The sequence below is a fragment of the Bos mutus genome, chromosome 16, assembly GCF_027580195.1.
Source record: "Bos mutus isolate GX-2022 chromosome 16, NWIPB_WYAK_1.1, whole genome shotgun sequence".
NCBI classification, from domain to species: domain Eukaryota; kingdom Metazoa; phylum Chordata; class Mammalia; order Artiodactyla; family Bovidae; genus Bos; species Bos mutus.
The window spans coordinates 3,097,179-3,113,415 of NC_091632.1; the positions used below are offsets into that span (position 1 = coordinate 3,097,179).

The following is a 16,237-nucleotide window of genomic DNA, read 5'->3' on the forward strand; positions in this document are numbered from 1 at the left end:
TGCTCATACCAAACAGATTTGGGGGATTTACTGAGTTATGCAGGTAAAGCCAAAGTAGTCACAAAGTACCCTTCTAACGATGTCACCTTGGAGCTGGTCCAGCTAAGGAGCAGCTAGTTTCCACACTAGTAAACTCCTCAAGAAGGAGACGAATCCTGCCACCTCTAGCCTTATCAGCACCTGCTGGCTTCTTGTACCTGTGCCCTGCGTGGGGCCTGGGCCAAGCGTGCAGGCAGGATCATGTTTTGGGCAGAGCAGCCCAGCAACTTAAGCAAACACCTCAAGGCTGGAGTCAGAAAAATCTTCAGCACCTTGCCCTGCGGTGGCAGGATCTGACCTGGCCCTGCAGGTACCAGTTTCCAGAGTTCCCGGGAGCTGGCAGGGCTGCAGGGGTACCCACAGAGAAGCCAGCTTGCACCTCTCTCCTCAGGGAAGCCAGAGCACAGAGCGGTGAGGATCTGAGACGGGTGAGGGGACAGGGGAGGCAAGGCGAACGCTGGGGACGCCAAGCTGTGTCCAGTCTTAACTCAGGGAACCGGAGCTTCTGCCGTGTGCCTGGCACTGTGCTATGTACTGGCGACCAAGACTGAAGACTGCCAGGCCCCGTGAGGCCGTGATCCTGAAGAGCAGGCAGAGGGAGGCTTCCGAGAGCACACACAGCCACAGGGCTGGCGGGCAGTATGTCGGAAGGAAGCTAAGGGGGGCTCTGAAGGCTGTAGAGTGAGGACAGGATCCGTCTGGAGAGAGTCGGATCAGCGCTGGCCAAGACCCCCTAGCATCTGGGACCAGAGGAAGGGGAATGTTGCTGAACCCTCGGATGAGGAGCGGAAGAAGAAGTCTCAGTTTACAGGTGAGAGAGAGATGGGAGGGACCTGCCCAAGGTCACCCAGTGAGGCCGTTTCAGAGCCCAGGCTGGGCGCGACCCAGGACCCCAACCTGGCCCTCCAGCCTGACCTCTCTCCACAAAGGGGTTGGGAGGTGGCTTTGTGACCCTCTCTCCCTTGTCCGTGTCACCCAGGGGCTCTCCAGAGACACCGGGTATCCAGAGTGCTGCCTGCAGAGGACTTCCCTGCTCGTGGGGCCTGGACACTTGGCCGTGAGGTTTGGGACAAGCAGGTCCACAGCGTCGGGCCTGGGAGCCCTGGTGTGCTAGTCCTGCAGCTGCCAGACAGAGAAGATTCTGCTCAGGGCCAGACCTTGGCGGGCTGGGTGAGGGTGTTCAAGGCACTTCCCACTGCCCTGGGAACCCAGCGAATGAGGCTGGAGGTGAGGCGAGGGTGAGTTCCAAGTCTAGTCACATTGACCACAATTCTGGCTTTGGGGCCTTAAGCCAAGCGTGTATTAGCCTGGTATAGGGGTTGCCTCCAAGAGGAGTATAGAGGCTGGGGTATAAGAGGACCCAGACCCCCTCCCAATTCTAGGAGAACTGAGATAGCTGGAGAAACAAGGCACTGGCAAACTTGGCTCCAGGGTCTCGCCCTACCTCCAGGGTCTAGCTTGGGCAGCGAGACAATTTGATCACAAGAGGGGCTTGACATTGCAAAGAAATTGAAAATGAGGTCTCCACATCTCCCCTTTCTTATCCCACATTTTCCAGGAAAGAATAAAACCAGAAGGTACCTATCACTCACCAGCCAGTCCTGTCCTCCCAGCTCTTCCTTCCCATCACCGCTGACCACACAGGCCTCTCTCTGAGTGCTGACAGCTGTGCTCTCTGAACCCCAATTGGCCAAAGGTGAGGTGGTCTAGGTCTTCTAGTTACTGTCTCCCCAGTAGCTCTTTGAAGTCAGTGACTATGTCACAGGTACGTGAGAGGCATCAGGATGTACTGGGAAGAACAAAGACTTCAGGCTGAGATTCTGGCTCTGGGTTTGCTGGTCATGTGATCTTGGTCCAGTTTGTTCATTTTTGAGGCTCAGTTTGTTCACCTGTAAAAGGGGATACGTGACAAAAAGGAAATGCTCTTGTAAGGCAAGTTCCTTCCCTTGGGGCATGACCCCTCGCCTTTCGCGCATACCCATTACCTCTCCAATACCTGCTACCCTCAGCCCTTTGGCCCCACCCCAGCCAGTGACACCCTTTGCCACCCTGCACCTCAATGACCCTGCTCCCTCGTCTCAGGAGTCAGGAGTGTTGGGCTCCCACTTGCAGGCCTTGCCCTCCTGGCCTCCCAGGGATGCAGCCAAGTGGCAGACTGGGTTCAAGAAGGCTCTCTTCCCGAGTTGCTGCAACAAAACATCAGGGCAATTGTCACACCTGGGCCTTGGAGCCCCTACCCCCTTCCCCTCCTACCTCTGGGAGGTGCCAAGCAGAGAGGGTGTGAGCGTGAATGTCGGTGTGCGTGTGCACGATGTGGGCACTGAACAAGTTGCTTTTCTAAAACAGAGTGGGGCTCAGGGCATGTATACACCCCTACTTTTGCCCGCCCTCCCACCTCACAAACTCCCCAGTTACTTTCTGCCTGTGGTCTTTGCCTCACCCTGCAGCCTGTGGGCTGGTGGGCTAGGGTGGGTCCCCTCACCCTCTGGGTCCTGGTGCCCTCCTATCTGAGGAATATGCCCGACTCTCGAGAGCTGAACCTGCACGAGGCGTGGGCAGCCCTTGCAAGAACAGAGCCTTGCAGCTGGGACTCCCCTCAGTTCATGCTGGAGAGAGGGATGGTGGAGGGGAAGGTGTCTCCCCGAGTTTTCCCCCAGGGGCTGTGTTTGGGCGATAAGTCCAGAAAGTTATTCCCCAAATAAGCCTTCCTTGCTGTGTTTTCTCAGCCCTCCAGGGTCAGGTCACCTAGCATCCTGATTCTGCCCTCTCCTTGCCCAGAACCAGCCATCACAGGCTCAGGCAGAGGAGGGAGCATGCTGGGGTAGGTTTTCAGCCCCAGAGAAGAGGTTGTCCACTCTTGGTAGGGGGCTGGGCCGGCTCAAGGCTTCAGCCCGGGACATGCTCGGAGCTCCTCAGTCCTGAGCAGCCTGAACACCATCCCTCTGGGAGTCTGGGGGTTGGGGCGTAAGATATGCATGGAATTCCCTGAGAATGTGGGAGAATGTGGTCCCAGAGGGACGGATGGTGCAGGAGGGGGCCTAGGCTAGTGTGCTGGGACCTCGGCTGGGGCTGTTTCTCTGGGTCTCCCAGCACAGCAGGCAGAGACGGGAATGACGGAGGCTGGCCGTGAGGCTCTGAGGTCCAAGGCTCAAGAAGCACATGTCCTAACTCCAGAGTGCAGGGAGCAGGCCACAGCACGGACGGCTTTGGAGGAGTCCCCAGGACAACTTGGTCGCTGGGGCTAGTTCCTGTCAGCTGTCCAGGGCTGAGCTCTGGCCCGGGCTGCTCACAGAGCCGCATTGTTCCCTGGGAACTGCTTGAGCGTTTAGCTCGTCTCATCCTGCTGGTACATTCGTTGGCTGTGATTCCCACTGAGGACATCTTCAGAGGCAGGCAGGGCGCCAGGCTTGCGGGCAGGCCCCGGACTGCTCTGTCGAGCAGGGAGCTGGGAGAAGGGGCGCTCGCCAGCCTTCAGTGTGACCCTGGGGCTGTTTGCCAAGGGCAGTGGCAAGTCTGCCTGGGAAGTTCTGATGCCGCTGCTGGCCCTGCCAGGAGGCTGAGAGCAGACCCTGCTGCCAGCATGTCCCGGGGAGCAAGCTGTGTGACTGGGGCAAGCTGCTGAGCCTCTCTGATCTCCTGGCTTCCTCATCTCCAAGGTGAGAGCGATAGCAGCACCTACCGCAGAGTGATACCGGAAAGATTGAACAAGGTAACTCATGAAGCCCTTGGGCAGCAAGGAGGTCCAACCAGTCCATTCTCAAGGAAATCAGCCCTGAATATTCACTGGAAGGACTGATGCTGAAGCTAAAACTCCAATACTTTGGCCACCTGATGTGAAGAGCCGACTCATTGAAAAAGACCCTGATGCTGGGAAAGATTGATGGCGGGAGGAGCAGGGGACAACAGAGGATGAGATGGTTGGATGGCATCACCAACTCAATGGACGTGAGTTTGAGCAAACTCAGGGAGATAGTGAAGGACAGAGAAGCCTGGCGTGCTGCCGTTTATGAGGTTGTAGAGTCAGCTCAGATATGCCTAAGCAACTGAACAACAGCAACAATTCAGGAAAAACATTTATCACAAGATCTGGCGATTTCCAGAGGGCCCACCCCACCCACTGGTCCTTTCTCTTCTCGCCTGTCCCCGCCCAGCTTGAAATGCTCTCCTTCCTTCTCAGCTCTCCACGTCCTTCAGCTCAAGCCACCTGTCCCCTGTGCAGCCAGCCTGTTTGCTCCGACCGCGTTCAGACTCCTGCAGCTCTCTCAGGTGATAACCGCAACCAGACACTGGATCATGTGCTCTTAGGGATTTGGCTTTAATGGTTTACAAGGGACTCCCTTCCTGGATCATAGGATTTGGGTGTTTTGCTTCTATTGTGTCCTTCACAGACCAAAATGTCCTGAGCTTATTAATACCAGTGCTTACCTACGGACTGAGAGCCCATACTGGGTCCTGCCTCGGGACGATTATAGGAGGACCATCGTTCATTGTGGTTTCAGCCTTGCTCTGTGAGGGTCCAAGCTTTCCAGAAGGTGTGTCATTTGCAGCCACGTCCCAGCAGCTGACGAGACCCAGTCGAGGGTCACAACTGACCCCCATTTTGCCAGCTTGTGCCCCATCCCTCTGACTGAAGACCCACTTCCCCTCCAGGGCTGAGGTTCCTGTGGGCAGGCTTGGGAGTCCCTGGGCATCCCTGGGTAGGTTTTTCTGCTCTTAGCTCATTCTTGCTCTGCATTGCACACTGGCCGTGGAGAGAGGGCCTCTCTGGAGAGTTCTGCTCTGCTGCCTCCTGGGGCTCCCGCCCTCGAGGTCCAGTGTCTCACTGTGCCCTGTGACCAGCAGCACTCTGTGCGTCCCACAGGAGCACGGTAGGTGCTTCCCTCCAGGCTGTCTGGCACTGTGGTGACCCAACCCCAGCGAAGCCATGGCACAGACTGCTAGCTCTCTACCACCAGCAACAGCATTGCTGTGGGCACGTGATGGCACGCTAGAGTCCATTTTCCAGCCTCCCTGACTGTGTGACTGAGTGCGCACTAATGCAACGCAGAGCCAGAGGAGCTCCTTCCAGGTCTGGGCCTTGAGATGCTGGGGAAGTCTCCACGCTCTTTCCTCCTCCAGCCATGCTGGTGACCCAGCATCAACCGTGCACAACGACAGTGGCCTGGCAAACGGGAAACAACAGATGGAAAGGCTCTGACCTCGTGAATGACCTTATGAAGCCGAGGGCTCCAGTAGTCTTGAGACTGCTGTAGGAAGAAAGAGCGACTTTATTCTGCAGTCCACTGTGTGGGGTCCTCTCCATTCATTGTAGTTTGGTCTTTAACCCACACGTGGGCCCCGAGTATGATGAAAACACTGCCCTTCAGCTTTTGCTTGTAGTCACCACGGCTTGGCTCAGGAGAGAGAACGTAGACGCCCATTTCCTGGGTTCTCCTCCTCTGCCCCGGAGACTTGACCACAGGAACTCTTCCTCTCCTGTAAATAGAGGTCTGGAGGACCTCTGATTCACCGGCTTATCGGATACACCCAGTCTCTGGATCCCAATTTGGGTCAGCTGGGACTCCCAGCCCTGTGCTTCCCAACAGCAGAATCATTTTTTTCCTCCTTTCCCTTTCTCTCTTTTTTAAAAAAGATTTTATTGAATTATTGATTTATAATGTTGTGTTAATTTCTGCTGATACAGCAAAGTGATTCAGTTCTATCTCTCTCTCTCTGTATATATATATACATTTTTCATTTTTTTTCCATTATGGTTTATTGCAAGATACTGAATGTAATTCTCTGTGCTATACAGTAAGAACTTGTTGTTTATCAATTTTATATAAAGTAGCTTGTATTTGCTAATCTCAAACTCCCAATCCTTCCTTCCCTGACCCTGACTCCTTGGCAACCGGAAGTCTGTTCTCTGTCTCCAACAGCAAAATCTTTATAGTTGATGCCCCCGGTTAAGGTGAGCCTTCCTGGATGAGGGCTCTACCCTCCTGCTTAGTTCACCTCTGTCTTCTGCTTAGAATGAGAAGATATGGGAAGGGCTGGGGGTCTTAGGGTTGGGAAAGAACCCCATGGATTGGTAGTTTCTAGTCTGCTAGGGTCTCCCTGGGATTAGCAAGTAGATGAAAAACGGAGTTGTGTTACTAACTAAGGTTAAGGAAAAATGGTGCTTTATATTTATAGAGTGCTTACAATTTATAGGGTGCTTTCCACACGCACCATCTCATCTAATTGTTGGCCACAGCCCTGTGGCAGGGACAGGGGCTATTCATCACTGTTTTGCATATGTGGAAACCAAGGATGAGTTACCCACGCCTGGGAAATGCCCAAGCTTGCATCAGACCTCTAGACCAGCTAGAAAGGGTTCCCGACTTTCTAGCTTTGTGCTCTTATGTCTCCACCCTGCCAGGCTGAAAAAAATGGTATGTTTTGATTTATGCTAAGGAAGTACCAGGCCTGCATTTCTTCTGAAAAGGGAAGGACTTCCTTGATGTGAGGGTAGGGGCAAGGGAGACACTTAAACCGGACTTGTCTAGAGACAAACAGTTGAATGGGATGTACAGTCCCTACTGGTGAACACTGTGAAGCCCCAGGACTTCCCTGAAATTCCCAGACCAAATAAAGGGCTTGTTGTTTTTCCCTCACATCCTGTCGCCATCCAATTCCTGCCCTTACTCCAAGACTGCAAGGCAAACAGGTCTGCAGGCTTATATGGGGAAGGTAGGGCCTGGGCAGCGGGGAGAGATGTCCCAATGGGGTGAACCCCACTAGGCTGCTCCTGGAAAGTGTTAACTGAGAGAGTCCTCAGCCTAGGGAGACTTGGGGGGAGGGGGCAGAGATTGCTCTTTCACCTCCAGTGGCTCAGCCACACCAGGTACTTGGGCGGAGTGCAGGATAAAGGCCAGTGGAGAAGAAAGGTTGGCTTGACCCCAGGTGCTCCTGATTTTGCTGCCCCACCAATTACACAAACAGTCCTGAGCACCCAACATGAGCACACCCACATGTCTAGAACCACAGACCCCAGGTTCAGGCCCCGCTGGCTTCTTTAGTAAAGCAGCACACAGGATTTAAGTTAGACACAAAGGAGAACTTCCTGGAGTGAGGGTATTAGATCAGAGACTGGGCAGTGTGGAATCTTCTGAAGGAAGCTTGAGAGTCTCTGTAAATGTGGAAGAAATGTTTATCTCTCTGATTGTTGGGGCGAGGGAGACACTTCAGTTGGACTTGCCCAGAGGCAACCAGATGAATAAGATGTGCAGTCCCTACTGGCGAACACCTTGAGCCCAGGCAGAAGGAGAAGCAATAAAGGAACAAAGTAAAGAGGTGCACAGGACTCTCCCCCTTGCTTATTTCTGTACCTGGAAATGGGAGAGGGAGGAAATCTGGGGCTTGGAATACTGCAGTGGGGCACTGCTTGACTGCTGGACAGAAAGTTTTCAAAAAAGAAGACTCTTTGGTCCTTAGAACAGGGAAATGGTGAGGAGTCTGTGAGAAGGAACATTTCCCTGTATTCAGGAGGCCAGGGACATTGGGAGTCGTCATCAGATCGGCCTGGGCATGTGAATTCAGCAGGCAGAACAAGTGGGAAAGGGGTGAGGCAGGCTAGAGAAGGGGTGCTGGGCTCTCCACTCACTTAGCCAGGCTCTACCGAGCCAAACCGACCGAGACCTGTGAGAGGGGCTCAGAAAGTCCTAAGGAGGTAGGATGATTCCTGGATACTCTAATTATTTTTATTTCCACATTTTATTAAGAAATATTTTAAACATACAGAAAGGCCGAAACACTTCTCCATTGAACACCTTATACCCACCACCTAGATTCTACCGTTAACATTTGCTGTATGTGCTTTATCACATGTCCCATTATCCATCCCTCTATCCATCTAATTTCTGGATGCATTTTAAAGTGAGGAGCAGGCCCTGAAAAAAATGCTAATTATTAGATACATGCAAATTGAAACTACAATCAGCTCACACCGGTCAGAGCTACCACCATCAAAAAATCTACAAATAATAGATGCTGGAGATAGTGTGCAGAAAAGGGAACACTCCTACACTGTGGGTGGGAATAGAAATTGGTACAACAGCTATGGAAAACAGTCTGAAGTTTCCTTTAAAAACGAAAAATAGAGTTACCATACGAGACAGTAATCCCACTCCTGAGCAAATATCTGAAAAAGATAAAAATTCAAATTCGAAAAGATACATTCACCCCAATGTTCAGAGCAGCACTGTTCATAATAACCAAGACATGGAAGCAACCTAAGTGTCCATCGACAGACAAAGAGTAGAGAAGGTGTGATATATGTATATGCATCATACATATGATATATATAATGAAACATCACTCAGTCATTAAAAAGAATGAAATATTGACACTTGCAGTAACACGGATGGACCTAGAGATTAACATACTAAGAGAAATAAGTCACACATAGAAAGACAAACACTGTATGTAGAATCTTAAAAAACATAATACAACTCTATTACAAAACAGACTCACAAACAGAGAAAACAAATATATGATTAGTGAAGGGGGAAGGGGAGGGGGAGGGATAAATTAGGAGTTTGGGATTAATAGATGCACCCTGTATAGCACAGGGAGCTATATTATAAATCTTGTAATAACCTATAACAGAAAAGAATCTGAAGCTGCACACTTGAAACTAACACAATATTGGAAATCCACTATGGGTTAATATAACACAGAATTTTAAAAAGTGAGGTGCGGACATCAGTACCCATTTAGGCCAGTACGTCAGCATCATATCATGAACAAGAGGTCAATATTTGTTGCAGTTATTTTTTGTGTGTGTGTGATAAGGTTTACACACAATGAAACACACAGATCTCGTGTGCCAGGGATGAGTTCTGACAAGCGCATACACCTGTGCAACTCAACCCCCATCAAGCTACAGAACACGGTGATGACTTCAGAAAGTCCCCTCAGACCCCTTCCTAAGAAGTCCCACCCCCCCCAAAAAAAAAACCTCTTCTGATTTCTTTCTCCCGTAGATTAGTTTGGCCTTTCTGTAACTTTATTCACACAAATGAAACCATACAATTGGATTTCTTGGGAGGGCTTCTTTCCCTTCACATAGTGGATCCTGCATTCTTTGGAAAAGAGTCTGTTTTATATAAAGTCAGACTTTTTTTAAACCAGCAGGAAACACGTCCCCAAATCTAATCTTCGTTACAAGCTGGGACACTGTGTTTACAAAGGCATGCGCGACATCTCAGTGCCCATTCTGGGTGTCCTTGACCAGCTAAAGGTAAACAGGGCTGCTCCCACTGGCTCCAGAGAGCTGTGAGTGGGTGCGGGGAGGCTGGCAAGACTTCTGAACCCCCAGCCTACTCCTGCTGCTGTGAACTGAGCTGGCCTTTCGGGGTCCCCCAAGCCTTATATCCTTTCCCCACTCTGGCACTGAGGATCCTGCCTTCTCACCCTCCCCTCCTCCCTAACCCCCACCAGGAGGATCTGATAACCAGTCATTTACACTAGATAGCTGATAGTCTGGTTACACTGTAACTGGACCACCTTCCACCGAGGTGCTGCCTCTATCGGTATTGACTTGTCCCCTCTTTTATCTCCCAACGTGGCCGACAGACTCCCGGTTCTGGGCCTCTCTGACTCCCACCGAGGCTCCCTAAGGACAGGCAGCCCCGCGGCCCCCACTGAGCTGCTGTGCTCTGACGTCATGGATTTTTAGTCATTCCTGGAATCAGTCACAGGTACAGCACAGGAGGCTCAACTCTGTGATGACACGCAGGCAATGCTGTGCAGGAGACGGAGGAGGGGCGGAATGCTCTGTCTGGGGGGCCAGTTCCACGTCCTCCCCTGGGGGGAGATGGGTCACCATCCAGAGATGACGCACAAAAACAATCATCATAAATAAAGGTTGAAACATACTGAGATCCAAAGGTGGCTGCCGGAAGACTCAGGAAAAAAAAAACAAACTAGGCAAGCGGACTGTGGGGACCCAAACAGTTTCAGAAGTGTCGCTCAAGGACCATCTCCTCACAAGTGCATGTGCGTGAGGCATCCCACTACCCACCGGGTCTGGGTCCCACCCTTCCCATCCCCCGCTAACCCCCTGCGGGGTCTCTGCAAGGCTCTAGGATCTGGCAGGTTTCCCCCTCGCCTGGGGGGTTCTCTGACTCCCCCAGCCCACCAGCAGGCCCTGGAGATGAGACTTGTGCAAAGGCATTTTAGGCACTGCTGGGAAACGGGATCTGAGGGACCCGGAAAATCACTCTGAGTGCATTCTGCTGGCCCCCGAAGGGAAACCAAGTTGTCTCTTTCAGCAGGACATTGGTTATGGGAGAGGGCGCTGAGTGGGCTGGAGCCCGATCTGCAAACCCCGCTCCCATCCCCACCTCTCCCCGCCAGAGCCTCTGCTTCTGGGCAGAGCGAATGAGCTGGGGACGCTTCTTTCTGGAACAATGAGTCCGGGTTAGTTCCGGACAAGCTCTCAGCATCAGGAGGCCACCTCAGAATGGGCACAGGACTCCTTCTCTCCAGGTCTTCCCTTCTCAGAGCTGGGCTCCCTGCCCTCTCCCGCCCTAGCACAGTGGTTCTTTGCCCCAGCCTCCATCCTCATCTTAATCACAGTTAGGTTTCCCCAACTGGTCTATACTTTAAACACCTGGAGGGTTCAAAAAATTCTTAGGCTTTGTCCCTAGATATTCCGACTCACTGTGTTTCCGGGGACCTGGTCATGAGTATTCTGTAGACTATTTAAATACTCAGCTAGGTAAGGGAGGCCCTACCATAGCCCTAACCCCACCTTCTTCCCTCCCTAGGCTCCCAAATATGTGTTTTGTCTCCTGGCACAAACGATGCGATTTTGGTTGGTAACTGATGATCTTTCACATCATCACTTTTAAAATGAAAAATTCTCTGAAATGTCCCTCCGTCTCCTGTGTCATTTCCACCCTGATACTGACACCTGTCATCTCTGTCACCAGCGGTATCACTGAATGAGACATGTCCCTGTCTTCTGGAGGGTTCCTTATCTGCTGAGGCTCTGAATGCACACCTCCCTGAGGGGAGAGAGAGCGGATCCACCTAGTTCTAACCAAAAGAGAAGTGATCAGACTGGGGATTGGCTCTGAACCAAGCTCCTCCTCTGAAAGCTGACTTCTCCCGTTCTTTTCTTGGGAGACTCTTCACAGTTCTCAGTGGAAGGAGGGCATGGGTAAGGCACACCAAACTCATACCCCTGGTTTGTTCCCAGGCACTCTCCACTTTCTGAGCTTTTTAAACAGTGGAACCAATAATACCAAATTGATCTGAAATCTCTGCTGAGAAAAATATGCACCACCAACAAACCTGCGTTACATTTTTGGGCTCTAACCTGATCCTAGCATTTGTAGTCGGGTGGGGGGAAGACAGAAGCTTTAGGAAGAGGATGAGCAGTGTCCAACTCTAAAATACAATTCCAAATACGAGTGAAGGAGATTGGATTGGATTGGACTCATTGCAGTCTCTTCGTATAGATTCTGCTGAATGGATGAACAAACTGTAAGCGTGTGTGTGTTTGATACACCTGAGTTATAGCTTGCAAGTTACTTCCTCCTTCTCTGGCTAAGGACAAATAGGGAAAGAGCCTACTAATACTGAGGTTGTTAAAAAAAAAAAAATGACGTCTATAGAAAATCTCTTCGAAAGGTCAATAAGATCAAAATATTTTTTTTGTAAACGACCTTGTTTAAAGAGCTTCAGGCATTTTGTCCTTCACTGGTCTAGCCCAGTTGCAGGCCTGGGAGTGAGGTAGTGGAACAGAGACAGAGGCCAAGAGAAATACCCAATAGGAGCCTAGAACCCCCTGATGCTGCCAGTGGAATCACTTCTCTGCCTGACCTCAGCACGGTTCCCCGCCTAAAGGAAAGTGGGAGCTTTAACTGGGGGGCACCGGAGCCACAAGGAACTCTAGCTGGAAGACATCGGCTCCAGCTGCCCTGAGCCTCCCCAGGAAAGGACTTGCCCAACGACTGAGCGCTCCAGCTGCTGCCTGCAGGCTAGAGTCAACCCTCTACTGCTCCAGGCCCTGGGGACTTTTGACAGCTCCTTGCATTTTCTCCTTCAGTTTTACACTCGTCAAACGTTGTGCTTTTTCACTTCTATCATACACAAAACATTCTCGCCTTGTGTGTTCTTTTTTCTGCTAATGAAAATAATTCCAGCTCGTTGTAAACATTTCAAGTGAAATAATGTGCAAATAAGAAAGCAAAAGCTTCCATAATCTAATTTTCTGAGATAGCCAGCCTAGCACCTGAGGGTACACCCTTCCAGATCTTTCTCTAAGCATGCACAAACAGCGTACACACCTTTGCTCACGCTGTCTACACCTGCTTCCTGGAGCGGCATTTCTTCTCTCTTGCTAGACTTACCTCTGTACATACTGCTGAACTCAGCCCACTTGCTCCACCTGTCGTCCCCTAGCCTGGACCAGGTGCCCCTCCCTGGGCTGCCTGAGCCCCTGTGAGCCTTATCAGAGCACCTACCAGGGTGAATGTTCAAGTCCTAGTTGATGTGTCTATTCCCCGCCCGCCCCAACCCCCCAACTAGAATACAGGTCATGCAGGTTAGTGGCCAAGAGGTGAAGGCCAGGGAGGACCCTAGCCCCACTTGCAGCCCGGTCCCTCTGGCTCTGCTGACTGTCCTTGTCGCTCGAGCAGCCTCAGTGCCTAGCACCCTGCCTGGTCTGTGGTTGGTGCTCAGTAGTTGTTTGTTGAGTAAGTGAGTGAGTGAGTCAGTGGTTCTGGGTCACAGAAGCTGTCCCCACCGTGGGACTTTTATGCACAGGTGGAAGGCTACAGAAACCAGCCAAGAACAGCAGATCTCCACGTTGCCTGGTTCCAAGAGCTACCACTGGTTTACAGTGGTTGTATAACTTTGGGAACAGTCTTCTCGAGATATTGTGAAGGTTAAAAATTCAAGGAGTGAGGTTTCCTCCCACCGCCTACAGTGGCCACTCTCCCACTCCCACTTAGGAGGCCAAGGGCCCTTTTCCCTTAAGCCCAGTGAGACACAGAGAGCTCGGGTCTCTAACAGAGCTTGGTGTGACAGGCTCCGAGGCCAGAGCTCCAGACGTGTCAGCTGTGTGACCTCAGGCAGGTACCCTAACCCCTCTGAGCCTCACTCCCCAATATTAAAATTAGAATGCTACTAATTATACCTACCTCACAGGTTGCATGCCTGCGTACTAAGTCACTTCAGATGTGTCTGACTCTTTGGAACCGCATGTACTGTAGCCCACCAGGCTCCCCTGTCCATAGGATTCTCCAGGCCAAGAATACTGGGGTGTGTTACCATGCCCTCCTCCAGGGGGTCTTCCCCACTCTGGGATTGAATCGGTATCTCTCATGTCTCCTGCATTGGCAGGTGGGTTCTTTACCACTAGCACCACCTGGGAAGCTCTACCTCAAAGGTTGCTACTGCTGCTGCTGCTGCTAAGTCGCGTCAGTCGTGTCCGACTCTGTGCGACCCCATAGACGTCAGCCCACCAGGCTCCCCCGTCCCTGGGGTTCTCCAAGCAAGAACACTGGAATGGGTTGCCATTTCCTTCTCCAGTGCATGAAAGTTAAAAGTGAAAGTGAAGTCGCTCAGTCGTGCCCGACTCTTAGCGACCCATGGACTGTAGCCCACCAGGCTCCTCCATCCATGGGATTTGCCAGGCAAGAGTACTGTAGTGGGGTGCCATTGCCTTCTCCAACCTCAAAGGTTAGAGGAGACTAAATGAAATACAAATGTGAGAGTGCTTTGACATTTTGTAGCTCTTTAGCCTATATTCCTCCCAGTGGAGTTCACAGTCAGATCAGAGCGCTAGGAAATCGAGACTTTTTAGCTCTGTCCTTGTCTCCTGAGGTGACCTTGGGACTTTCTGTGAAGTGGAGGTGGGAAGGGACATGGGAACACATGGTCCCTAAGACCGCTTCCAACTCTAGAATTCTATATGCTCTGAAGAGTCAAATGCCCTGGATCCTCATACCACCATTTGGATGTGAGCACAAAGGTCTCTGCTGGTGGCCAGCATGACCAGGGAGGGTCTCTTTCTTTCACCAAAGCCCTTGAATAGGAATTTTGAAGGGCTTCCCTGGTAGCTCAGCTGGGAAAAAATCTGCCTGCAATGCAGGAGACTCTGGTTCGATCTGGTGAACACTGATTGGCAGGCCATCACTGGGATGCCCCCAATCCTGAATTTCTATGGTGGGCCACCATCATACCAGCTGGTACTAGAAAATCCTCAGCTAGTTTCCAAGTTCCTAGAGAGGGATGGATTTGGGAATGGTGTGTGTGATGTGTCTTTTATGATATTTTTGGCTTCTTTCAGTTCAGTTCAGTTGCTCAGTCGTGTCTGACTCTTTGCAACCCCATGAACCGCAGCACGCCAGGCCTCCTTATCCAACACCAACTCCCGGAGTCCACCTAAACCCATGTCCATTGAGTCGGTGATGCCATCCAGCTATCTCATCCTCTGTCATCCCCTTCTCAGCCTGCCCCCAATCCCTCCCAGCATCAGAGTCTTTTCAAATAAGTCAGCTCTTCACATCAGGTGGCCAAAGTATTGGAGTTTCAGCTTCAACATCAGACCCTCCAATGAACACCCAGGACTGATCTCCTTTAGAATGGACTGGTTGCATCTCCTTGTAGTCCAAGGGACTCTCAAGAGTCTTCTCCAATACCACAATTCAAAATCATCAATTCTTTGGTGCTCTGCTTTCTTTATAGTCCAAATCTCACATCCTTGTAGTCCAAGGGACTCTCAAGAGTCTTCTCCAATACCACAATTCAAAATCATCAATTCTTTGGTGCTCTGCTTTCTTTATAGTCCAAATCTCACTGGAAAAACCATAGCCTTGACTAGATGGACCTTTGTCAGCAAAGTAATGTCTCTGCTCTTTAATATGCTGTCTAGGTTGGTCATAACTTTTTTTCCAAGGAGTAAGCGTCTTCTAATTTCGTGGCTGCAGTCACCATCTGCAGTGATTCTGGAGCCCAAAAAAATAAAGTCAGTCACTCTTTCCACTGTTTCCCCATCTATTTGCCATGAGGTGATGGGACCAGATGCCATGATCTTCGTTTTCTGAATGTTGAGCTTTAAGCCAACTTTTTCACTCTCCTCTTTCACTTTCATCAAGAGGCTCTTTAGTTCCTCTTCACTTTCTGCCATAAGGGTGGTGTCATCTGCATATCTGAAGCTATTGATATTGGCTTCTTTGGAACCTGATTATTTAAGGCTAGGATCAAACAGGTAAATTGTAGAGTTTGCTTTTGGGGTACATGGGGTCTAGGTGATGAGAGAAGACTGACAAGTGACCCTGATGCAGGGAGCAGGCTGGAGTCTGCGGGCTTAGAGAGATGATCAGGGTTTGGGTATGTAGAGGGAGCACGTGGGCGTGGTGCAGAGGACAAGCCAGCTGAGACAGGGATATTGAGTCAACTGTACCCGTGCTTGACTGATCAAGCACTCATAGCCTTCTCAAGGGCACTCTGGAGGTGGGGATCATTAGCCCCACTTTACAGATGAAGAAATTGGGGCTCAGAAATGCCTGGAGGCTGCCCTAGCTCGACTCTAAATCAACCAGGATGCCCGGGAGGCAGGCAGCTCCCCTGGGGTGCGATGGGATTGCACAGAGCTGCACAGAATCAAGGATGGATTGGGACTGCGGTGGAGGTCCTGAGTTTGATGGGTCAAGGGGTGATGGGGCGTGGTGTTTGCTGCTCCTCTGCGGTTGGGACCTGACGGGTGGTGTCAGGAAGCTCAGGAACTTTGAGCTGGACTGTCAGTTTCAGGGGCCAGAATGACTGCAAAGGGCAGGGAGGCAGAGACTGGAGGGACAACCGGACAAGCTCACAGGTCACTAAGGGGCCACTCACTCGGAGGGGGGAGGTAGACCATTGCTCCATATCCCCTACCCAGCACCCAGCACCCTTCATCAGCTAGGCACCCAGCCTCTGCCCGCTAGTTGCCCTGGGTGGAGGAAAGCCTCTGTCAGTGTGGAGGCTGCACAGCGTTCTTCTCTTGCGGCCTTCCTGCTCCTGCCTCCGCTGGCTTCCTGACGCTCTGGGCCCCGGTGGGGGGACACCTGGAAGAGGGCTTCACTTTCCACCACCAGGACCAGCTCCAAGGTCCTGGTTGCTATCCAGCCCCCACCTCAACATTTGCCTCATGCCTGGCATGGGCACCAAGACCAGGTCTGCG

General features: G+C 51.5%; 1 long non-coding RNA gene across 1 annotated transcript; it reads left to right on the forward strand.

The window, feature by feature from the left end:
- The first annotated feature begins 486 nt into the window (after positions 1-486).
- Positions 487-6,426, forward strand: LOC138991159 (uncharacterized). Its single transcript, XR_011467124.1, has 3 exons — positions 487-850; positions 1,019-1,266; positions 1,598-6,426. It is a non-coding gene; the product is annotated as an uncharacterized lncRNA (long non-coding RNA).
- Positions 6,427-16,237: the final 9,811 nt, after the last annotated feature.